This window comes from Nannospalax galili, unplaced genomic scaffold (genome assembly GCF_000622305.1).
Source record: "Nannospalax galili isolate Female #2095 unplaced genomic scaffold, S.galili_v1.0 scaffold716, whole genome shotgun sequence".
Lineage (NCBI taxonomy): Eukaryota > Metazoa > Chordata > Mammalia > Rodentia > Spalacidae > Nannospalax > Nannospalax galili.
In genome coordinates, this window is record NW_008339517.1 from 2,454,411 (window position 1) to 2,465,817 (window position 11,407).

Sequence of the window (11,407 nt, forward strand, 5' to 3'; positions counted from 1 at the left end):
TAGCCCCCCCCACCCAGCTTTCAGGCATTCTGTCATACATATTAAGCCTTTTCTGATCAGAATTTCTGCCCGGGTGTCCCTCAGTGCAAGTGCATCCACTGGAGTCTAGTCAGCCTATCTAGAGTCACTTTCTTAAAGAAGATCTATTATCCTTCACCCTGCAGTAACCATTTACCAGTAGTTCCTTGGCTAGAGTTGGGGTTCTTAATCTCACTGAAATGTGGGTGAAGAGAATAGAAATATTAGGGCCACTGAGACAGCTCAGCAGGTCAAAGTACTCGTTGCCAAATCTGAGGACCTGAGTTCAGTCCCCAAGACCCCATGGTGGAAGGAGAGAACAACTTCCACAAGTTGTCTATAACCATGCCCCTCACAATGCAGTGACACAGGTACCCACAAACACAGAAACAAACAAGTGTGATACAAAGGACATATCACAAATAAGAGAAATTATTTCTCACTGACGAATTCAGAATAGCTTTAAAAATATGACTATGATTATGGTGCAGAGCACAACAGAGGCAGAAGTTCTAAACTGTCAGCCTCCAGACAATCACACGAAATACTTTAGCTAGCATTCTGATTGTGTGAAAAGAATGGCTGACAAGTTCGCCCTGCCGAACAATGTTTTGCCTTTCACATTGTTGAGGAATAAAAGAATAAAAAGACAAATATAAAAACTCTAAGAGTTATCTACAGGGATCTAAAGTGACGAGTGCTAAGGAGAAAACACTGAGTATGTGTAAGCATAAAGCATGACATTAGCGCAGAGAGATTTCTAATTCTATTAAACTTGGCGTCTTCAGTGGAAAATTGTGCTGGCCAGGACTCGGCAGATTGCGTTCAGTGGAAGAAGATGGCTGACGACACTTCATGGAGATTGATAAGTGGGCCATCTCCATTTACATCCATGGCTTTCCATTATAGTGGAAAGATGTGTACATCATGGGAACCTAGTGGAAAGATGTGTGGATCATAGCTACCTGCCCAGAGGATGGTTTGAGAAGTGAGTTCCTTTGAAGTGACCATCTACTGACACTGTGACTGTTCAGTCTACAGCAAAGATTTTACAGAACAAAGGGAATTACCACCCTGCTGCATAACAGAAACTCTATCAGAAAACTTATTTGTCATTAACTCAATTATGAATACAATTGTGGTAAACTCATTTCATATGAAGAGATACAAGATATTAATGCATAGGTAAAAATTAAGGTTTTTGGTCTTTTCTATTAATTATTAATTCGTAACAAAGCAGTATTGAGTGAATAATTCGTTTCCATCATTTGCCTTTAATTTTATTGTGTCCTTACCTCCTTGAAGTAATTTCTAAAAAGCATTGTACATATTCACCACATGTGAAATCTAAGTTTGAGGAGTTTGCCCTTTGCTGAAGAGCTATGATGCTAAAATTAAGGAAGCTGATGGCCTAATCTCAATTTATCTGATCCTGGAGTTTAAGAGTTTAAATACCTATGCAATGCACACATAGCCTATCCAGTATATGTGTATGTAGATATACAAGCACATATATGTGAAACTGTGTATGTATACAAGTAGGTATCAATATCCATGATGTTGGTGGGAATTGCTCTTATCTAACTTTATGAATTATCCTTTGCTAAAGCCATTTGCAGAAGTTATAGGCACTATCATTCAGGTGAGAACAGAGTAGTCTTGTATGAAGAGAACACACAGGTAGCATGGATACAGGGAAGAAGAAAAATTGTTAAGGTTTATATCTAATATGAAGAGATCAAGAAACCCAAGATTCCAATTTAAAGCCTCATGTATCTTTCAAAGATTTCTAAGAGGTGCATTAAGCCAAAGTGAGACATTGGTATGGGATTTTACTGAAGCATTCACAACTTCAAGACTGAGGAAAAGAAGCTGCAAACCATCTTCAGTTATTTGAATATGCCAAAATCACCATCTTTGTCACTCATAAAACATTATGTTTTAACAAAAGGCAGTCTTATATGTCATAGCAATTTCTTGCACACACACACACACACACACACACACATATATATATATATATGCCTTATAAGTATGAGTGCTACAAATATAACTCTCAATACATGTTTGTGTACTAAAGATCAGATATTTCCTGTAAGGTAAAATTCTGCCAAATAGAATGGAGGGGGGGTGGGGGGGGAGAAGGAAAAAAAGAAAGGCATAAAACACTCTGTGAAAGTTCTGATTCTGGTGATTGTAGCTTTGGAGTTCACATTAAGCATTACCAATTCTTTATGTTTATATAAATAAAATCATTATAAGATACATAACACTTTACAGCAATCATATATTATATTCAGGCTTCTAAACATTTGTTTTATTGTGTTTCTTCTTATGCCCAATATTGCTCAAACCACATAAAGATTTCAGATGAAATCTTTGGTCTTTGCAGCACATGATTAAAGTCAACCAAAGGTGAATAAAATAACAGTGCACATTGAAAATGTGTTTTCATTAGTGTGTGCATTAAAGTACCTCTGACTTCAACTGTGATTTGAATTAATTAATATTCAGCAGCTTCTACCTTTGCGTTTGACATGTCCTGGACAGGTGGTATTTTGTAATTAATTTAACATTTGAGTTGGACACATACAGTGTCATAAACATGCATAGGCATATACATATAGATTGACAACATAATTGTTGTTACTCTTGAGAAATTCAGAATAATTTCAGGGATAAATAAGACATAGTATGAAAGTGAAACACACTGAGTATGTATTATAAAAATAAAGAGAGATGTGAAGTTCTTTGGAGGCAGACAACTGTATCTCTTCATAATGTGACAATTGCATCTTTTCGTAATGTGTAACAGGCTATTTTTTTTTTTAACTCAAATTTCAACAGTACCTCATGAGATTACTCAGGTAAAACCACATTCTTCACAATAGCATACATGGTCCTATGCAAACTTCTCTACTTAGCTCTATTATTCTTAGCACCTCTTCTCTTTCTTCTCTCACACCAGGGCAATATTTTGTGATTTTTCTAACAGTGAAAACTCACCCATGCCTCGGGCTTTTTGTTCTAATTTGTTGTTTTCTCTCCAGGAGTTACTTTCTATTACATATTCACTTCACGGAGTCACACGTGAAATTAGGCTATTATCTGGGGAGTCTTTTTAAGGGCTTGAGCAGAAAACATCATATGAGATCTGTCTTTATGTAGTGAACTCTGAGATTGTTAAAATAAACATTCTTGAGAAGATGCTAACTCTTCAAAGTAGATTAGTGTTGGGAGAGTGAAGGGGAGCTGAAGTGAATACCATTTATGACATAGACTACAGAATTGGATAAGGAAATCGATGTTACACAACAAAGGAAGCACACGAAATCACAGGTTTCCTAGGCTAAGAACACTGGGATTGAAGGAATATGCTAAGAAAATAGAACATAGGGAGCAAGAGATAAAGAGTCAGATCTTATGTGTGAAGTAGGTATGACACTCAGCAGAGGAAATGGAGAGGTTCTGAAGCGCGAGGTCAGGAGCGTGGAAAGAATGTTACAACAAATTTGTAGAGCTGTAGCAGAATTGTGGACCTAGCTACAATCAACAAATGGGAAATAAAGAAAATAGGAGATGACATTCATGAACAAATCATGCTTATTTTCTGCAATAGGGGTAATTTGTCAAGGGTCATAGAAGAGAGGCAGTGTCCTAGTTTGTTCCTCTATTGTTGTGACAAAGCACTCTGACCAATACCAACTTGGGAAGGAAAGAGTTTATTTTACCTTACATCTCCCGGGTCACAGTTCATCAGGGGGCCCAAGGAAGAACTCAGGGCAGGAACCTGGAGACAGGAGCTAGAGCACAGGCCATGGAGGAATGCTGCTTACTGGCTTGTTCCCTGGCCCCTGCTCAGCCGGCTTTCTTATGCACCACACACAGTGGGCTGGGGCCTCACACATCACCATCAAAAAGATGCCCCATGGACACAGACCAGTCCAATAGACACAATTCCCAATTGAGGCTCCCTCAACCAAGGTGTGTAAAGTTGACACTAAAGCTATCCAGCATAGGCAGGAATTGTAATATTACTGTGTTTGGGAGAACTTCTCAGAGATGGTGCTGAAATCGTAGACAGGACAAAAATTTTACTCAGCGCATTTAAGGAAAAGTCATACAATTGTGCATGATTTTTTGAAGTGTACATTTTAGCTTCTATGTAGAGTTATTGGTTTATTACTTCCTCTTCCAAGTGAGTTCTCTCTCTCTCTCTCTCCTTCTCTGTTTTCTGCAGCAATTGTAAAGAAATAGGAAGAGGGAGAGATGGAAACCAGACCTCTCCAGAGTCATGCAGAAATTTGCAATAAAACTGAAAGAGTCCCAGGGCCTGCAGAGGTAGGTACCGCCTTACAGCCCCGGATCCCAGGAAGAGTGCACTCTTCCCTACAGACTCGGGGTTTATATATTTCTCTCTCTCTCTCTCTCTCTCTGAGGAGGGGAACAGGGTGGGGGAGCTGAGTTGTGCCATATTGGGTGCAGGATGGGTTGCCCCATTACGAGAAGGGTCTGGGAGTGCAGTTCAGTCATGCAGGATTCTGGTCCAGATACCCCGTGACTGCGATTATATCAGTGGGACTAGTGCGGGGAAGATGAGACACTGTTTCAAGAAGGCTGCCAAGAAGTGGCAATCACAGCCATGTGCTGAGCATTCAGCACCTGAGATTTCTCCTTCAGATAAGAACGTTAACATTTCAGTTTAAACACAAGAAGGGCTCATCTATAAGAGTAGTGTTGAAAGGAAGTGGAGTAGCCTAGCAGTCTCAGATTGGCTCAAATATTAATTGGATAAAGTAATCAGACTGCATTTGTTCTTCCTACACTTTCTCCACATCCACGAAGCATTCAATGAAAAATCACCCTGCAGACTTTCACTGCTTCTTAAGCATGGAAAGTCAGCGGAGAGTGTTCGCCTACCATGCTGATGTGAATAAGCTGGATAACCTACAAAATCATGTTTATAAATCCCAGCAGAGAGCTGAGAATTCGAGGAAATCTAATGAACTGAAATTAGAGCGTTCAGCCCATCCTACCAGAGACAAAGTCACTGCTGCTGTTACCCCTGGTGGAGCAGTGGGCAAGGAGAAAACTATTATAGATGTGTGTGTGGGGGGGTAGGTTAGATTGAATTAAATTCCCAAAGTTCAAGGGTAAACTCACATGCCATTTAGAACCCCTGGAAGCCTCAGACAGTAAAAAAAAAATCTACACTTACATCCTAATTGCAATGACCAGGTACTTTCAATAAAGGAGTGGGCAAATACTCAGTGTCACGTGTGGGTTGCAGAGAGCGTTTATTTAATATCTGCCCTGCTTCCGTAATGCTATCTTAACACCTCAGCTTTTCCAGGTGCCCTTTGAGCCGTTATGATATTTAAGGACTCTAGGAAGTACCTGTGTCCTCCACACTATAGGGCTCTGGGTCCTTTGGCCTTTCCTGTCCTACTGTTCATTACCAGGCACTGAATTGACAGTAATCACTGAGATGCAGCATCTAAGATCAGCACAAATCATTTGAAAACTAGACTTCAGATTTTTCTCAGAAAAAACACCATGTTAACATTTTTATATGACACAATACATATTTTCATATACAAATTATGAGGGGCAGGCAAATTCATGGAACAGAGCAACATCGCTTCACATTGTTCCTTAAGTACAAAACTCTTTAACCATGGCTTCTCTGGTCCTGAGAAAAATACAAAAGGTATTTTCTTCATCAAAATATTAGCATTTAAGAGAATAAAATTTCTTATAAAAATGATAAGACAACTTATAAGATACATGTTATTCTAGATATTAATGCCATAATGCACATTTAATCATAAAACTCCTTCAGTTTACCTTTCCTCTATTGAATGCATTAATTTCAAACTGAATAAAAACTTTTACTGAAAGAATTACTTTGCATTTGTATGCTCGGTGGGCTTTTCTTTCTCTTTTTTTTATTAAGATATGCATAATTTGGGTCAAACTAGTTTTTATCTTTTAAATTTGCAAAATTATTCTGAATATCACTAGGTTAAAAATACATGACACATTAAGTAGGATGAAAGAGGGGTGAGGCCGCTGCTGAATGTTTCAGGCTCAACCATCCCAGCCCTTCCTGCATGTAAATACAAATGACACCCTGTCTCAGACTGTAGACTCTGAGCCTTACACATTTGAACAGCCTTAGTGTCTCCATGCTAATTTCTGCCCTGTGCAAAATTCCATAAATGTCACATCTGCTGCCGTCTCTTTCCCAGTCTAGCATATGCTTTCCATGGTGCTAAAAGTTCATTGTTATCAAATGAGAAAATGTATGTGGAAGGGCTTTGGAAAGTACAGATAAAAGCTTTCCATCATCACCCAGAATTTTGATCATGAGCAATTCCTAAAGAAGGAGGGAGCACTGTTAACTAGAAGTATTGCAAGGTAATTAGGGTCACCTCTTGGGACTCTTAGTCTTGTAAATTAAAGTAGTTAAGAACAGACTCAAATGGAAGAGCAAGATAATTTCATTTAGATTTTAAAAGAAAAACTTCAAACCAGGCAAGCTGCACATCTTGGCAGCTGCCTGGAGGAGGGAGACAGAGAAGAGGAAGAAAGTCATGCCACTTGAGCTAAGCCAGCACGAAGGTTGGCCACAAGGCAGACTAGGAGGCATGTGGCTGGAAGAGGAGCATCAGAGAAAGAACTAAGTGTTGAGGAAAGCATGCTTAGAAAAGAGAGAAAGACAAAAAGGAAAAGTTATAGTGTTCTCAGTAATTCAGAAAAGCAGGTCAACTTACAATGCTGCATGTCTGTTGCTCTCTAAACAACAGCACTAGGGAGCAAGGATTATGGGAAAGAAAAGTATGCTATCTCATTAATGGAATAATCCTTTCTCCTATCTCTTTAACATGACTTAAAGCATCTCACCTTCCTGAGGGATGGTCCTGTAAGTGATATCCTAGAGAAGTGGAAGGTCAAGTCTCCGCTGAAGCCAGAGATTTCATTCTCTTGAAGACAAAGAAATATTTTCTTTAATGGGGCTTCAGTGCTTCTGTAATGGAGCCCAAGGCTTGCTTCATAGGCCTTCACAGGGACTAGGTAAACTGAGCCATTTTGAGGACTCAGGGGTATCATGATGCATTACTTTGCAACATTACTGAGCAAGGCTTTTTCCTTTTTCAGTATCTGTTGAAATATAATAGATAAGTAAAATAAGATTATGAGGAACAGTACAACTTCTTTTCATCTTTCTCTCTTTTCTAAGCATGCTGTCCTTAGCACTTTGGGCTTTTTTCTTTTCTGAAGCCCTTCTTCTAGCTAGAGGCAGCTAGTCTGCCTTGTGGCTGACCTTCATGCTGCCTTAACTCCAATGGCGTGACTTTCTCCCTCTTCTCTATCTCCCTCTTCCAGCCAGCTGCCAAGATTTATAGCTTAGCCTGATTTGATGTTTTTCTTAAAAAAACAAAACAAAACAAAACTCTAAATGAAATTGTCTTGATTTTCCATTTGAGCCTGTTCTTAAATACTTTTATTAACAAGACTAAGAATCCCAAGGGGTGGGCAAAAGTGTACCATTTGATGATTTTATACACATATACATTGTCAAGTGATTACCACAATCAAGTCAGATTACCTGTCACCTCCCATACCTATTATTTTATAAATGAAAACTTTTAAAATACCAGATTGCATTATATCAAAATTGCATTAGTTGCTTTTCTGCTGGTATGATAAAACAACACAAATGATGGAATGATGGAAGAAAGAGTCTATTTAGCTTATGGTTCCAAATGGACAAGAGTCCATCATGGGAGGAAGGCATGGCCGGAGAGCAGAAAGTACAGCGCTCCATCTTCCAGCAGGCACAGGAAGCAGAGGGTGACTGGAAATCAGGCTAGGCTTACAAACTCTAAGCCTACCCCCATAGGCTGTACCTTCTAAGACCTCTCAAAACAGCGCCACCAAATGTGGACAAGATGTCCAAATACTTGGAGCCTATGGGGGACATTCTCATTCAAACCAACAAAAAAACCCACAAAAATTTCAAGAAAAAAATTGGAAAACAAACAAACAAAACACTATCTCAGCTTGTTTACAGTGTAAACATCTTACTACACCTTGGCAGAACAAGCAAATAAATCAATAAATAAATGATAACTCTTAAGATCCAATGAATCAGCACATTTAAACTCTATGCAATACAAGATTATCAGGAATTAGTTATAGATATTGTGTTGCTTCTAAGACCATCAGAATTATTTTTCATTGTGTAACTGAATATTTACAGCATTTAACAAGTTTATGGGGAGGAAAGCAGGGCAGCTATCTTATGGGGAAGAACTTTGCAGATGAATATCAGTAAACTTTGATCAATAATATCAGTTCTCTGGGTTTTTGCTTAAAGATGAAAACTTACCTATTCCATGATCTCATGCAATGTATTTGACTGTACTGTTCTGAACTCTGAGCCTAGGAAATGAAGTCTTAATTTTTATTAAAAAGAATCATTCTTTTAAATTTGTTTCCCTTAAATGTAAACTTTTCCTTTCTTCGCATTCTGTCAACTTCCCTGCCCCAATAAATAGAGATATTTAACAATCAGGAAGGAAGATGATGAAGCAATTAAGGTTTTCAGCTATCATTAGGTGCTGAGGATGCTTCTTCCTGTTATTGCACACTTCCTTGCTCAGCAGATGAAATATCTGAAAACAATCATTGCAAGGGAGAACTTTAAGTAAAATCAGATAGAAGCAACTGAAATCTTGAGAAGCTCTGAGCCTTCATGAATAATTCTTGAGTACTGGTGTTAATGCTGCTTGCTCAACTCACAGTTTCTTTCAAGTTGTTAGTTTCATGTTTTATTTAAGCTCAACATAAATGTTAACGTGGTCCTCATCAGATTCCTTTTATCTAACTCTGAAGACTGATGTGTTGATGTTGTAATGTGGGAAGAGGGCCTTAAATGCCCATCCAAGTATTCTGTGAGGAGTCATAGATAAATTTCTTTTCCAGGAAATGAGTTGTATTTTTGTGTGTGTGTGTGTGTGTGTGTGTGTGTGTGTGTGTGTGTGTGTGTGTCTCAGAACACTGCCTTGGCGTACACATTTGCTGATCAGTGCTAATTAGTCTTCTGTTTGCCAATTTGTGATCTCAATATGTTTTGTGGTGTGAAAAGTAGTGAAACTTCAAGAATAATCTTTCTCTGAAAAGGTTCTGCTGAGCAAATGACCAATAATTTGTATGTGATGCAAACATTAATGAAAGACAAAGCCATTAAAAACTGACTATTACAGAGTCTCCAATGAGAAAGAAAGCCAAATTTTGTCCCATCTTCCTTATGAATTTTTACTATTATGAATGTTTTATGATTTAACTAGTCAGTATTCCTCAGGGGATATTTAAGTCTCTGTGTTACTTACAAATTAGCACATGGACCTCAAGTCATTTGTAAATCAATTTGCTTCTTAGTGGAAACTCTGTTTAAGGTACAATATTCCATTTGGTAATTAGGGTGTCTGGCTATTGTGAGTAATGTACTGTTTTTGCATTTGAATGTGATGGAGAAGAGTGGCAATGTTTCCATGGTATTGAATATATATATAAAATGATATTTTGCATAGTCATAGTAAAACACATACCTTACTTAATGGAAAGCTAATAAGAGCCTTTCTAATTTTTATATGAAACAAAATAAAATGCAAAAATATAAAGTGATGGTATATTTGTTAAAATTATTTGTCCTAGTGGAAATTTTTCCTAAGATTTTCTAGGTTTGTAATCCATATACATGTGTATTCCTCAGGAGGACTTTGAAGAATTTACCTCAGAAATCATTTCAGTAGATATCACATATTTGATAGTTACTAAAAAAAAAAGTATATCCAGTAAATATAAGCACTACTTTTGGTAACAAGGTTTAGAGACCAACCTGACCAGAATAGGTGTTTTAATAATTTTGTCTGAAAGAAAGCCTTTCACCTAGCGGTAGTTTTCTTCCAGGGTTATTTAGCTGGAACCTTCACATGCGTTTCAAGTATCGCCAAATGCCTGAGTCCCTGTACCAGAACTTACAATGTGGTTTCCATCTGATTGAACTTTACAAGACTGCAGAAGGATTTGACATCCAATATATCAAAACAGGCCATCTGTACATGTGTTCTGAAGCCAAAAAAACTGTGAATCTTTGGTCTCTTTCCATTTATTACATGAGAATTGACCAATCTCTTCTCTTGTGTCTCTACTGTTAAAAAATGAAAGCCCAATCTTACATAAACTGGATTAATTCATCAGACCATTGAGCGGCATCTAGATTCAAGGTAAGGAAAGTATTCTTAGTATTAGACACATCTTTTGCACACAACCATCCTAAAACAATATATGTTTGGAGATAACTATTACTCCAAATTTATTAACTATTTCTAATCAAAAACAAGAAAAAAGCCTGCAGCACAGAAATTAAGTTATCCAACATTATATTAATAAGAATATGGTTTAATGAATAAGCTTAGATTGAAATGAGAAGCATCCCACATAAGTACAGAGATCAGTTATTTCAGTTTATCATATTAGTGCTACTTTACATATCACACATAGAACAATTCAGTCAAAAAGTTTGAGATATTCAAAACCATTTGTTGTCAGTTCAATGGGTAATATTTGAAATTTTCTTTGAATGTTTACTTGAATTGTGAGTCATTAAAGTCACAACATAAAACAAAATGAAAGAGCTGGCCCTGGGAGATAGGAGGCGCTTCCCTTCATTTATTATATGAACTTCAGCAATCACCTTGACCTTTTTAGACTGCAGTGTCCTCATCTTTATAAATGAAGAGAGTAGACTAAGTCAAGTCTAATTCACTTCCAGCACTGACCTTCGGTTTCTAACAATCAAATCCTTTACATTTGTGGAGAGACAAAGGCATAAAAATAATAATAATATAAATGTGTGTAAATACATGGATAGATTTGCTAACTTTGAACTTCATGAGAAGCATCTCCACTGCATTGTCTGAGACTTCTCAGTTCTGGCTGACACAAGCTAATTAGAAGAAAAATGTCTTTCTAAGGGAGAGGGTGTCTCTCTGCCTTCTACTTCACCATATGACTTCTGAGCTCAGAGAAACATTTTTTAAATATGCTACTGTTTGAACTTATTGCCCTTGTCTTGAGCACTTTGTTTTCTGTCTTCAGCTTCTATATTCATTAGTAACACTGTGACAAAAAGGAATATGAATGGCATTAAGAAATAATCCATTATTCAAGTCTCCAAAGCCATGTTAGAGCTTACACATTGCTATATTGCGAAGACATTTGGTGTTTAAGCACAGAGGCCTGGTTTCAAATGACTATGAAAATATACTGAGACTTTTCATGTGAACAGCACATTCAAAGACACACTCATTTTTAAAGA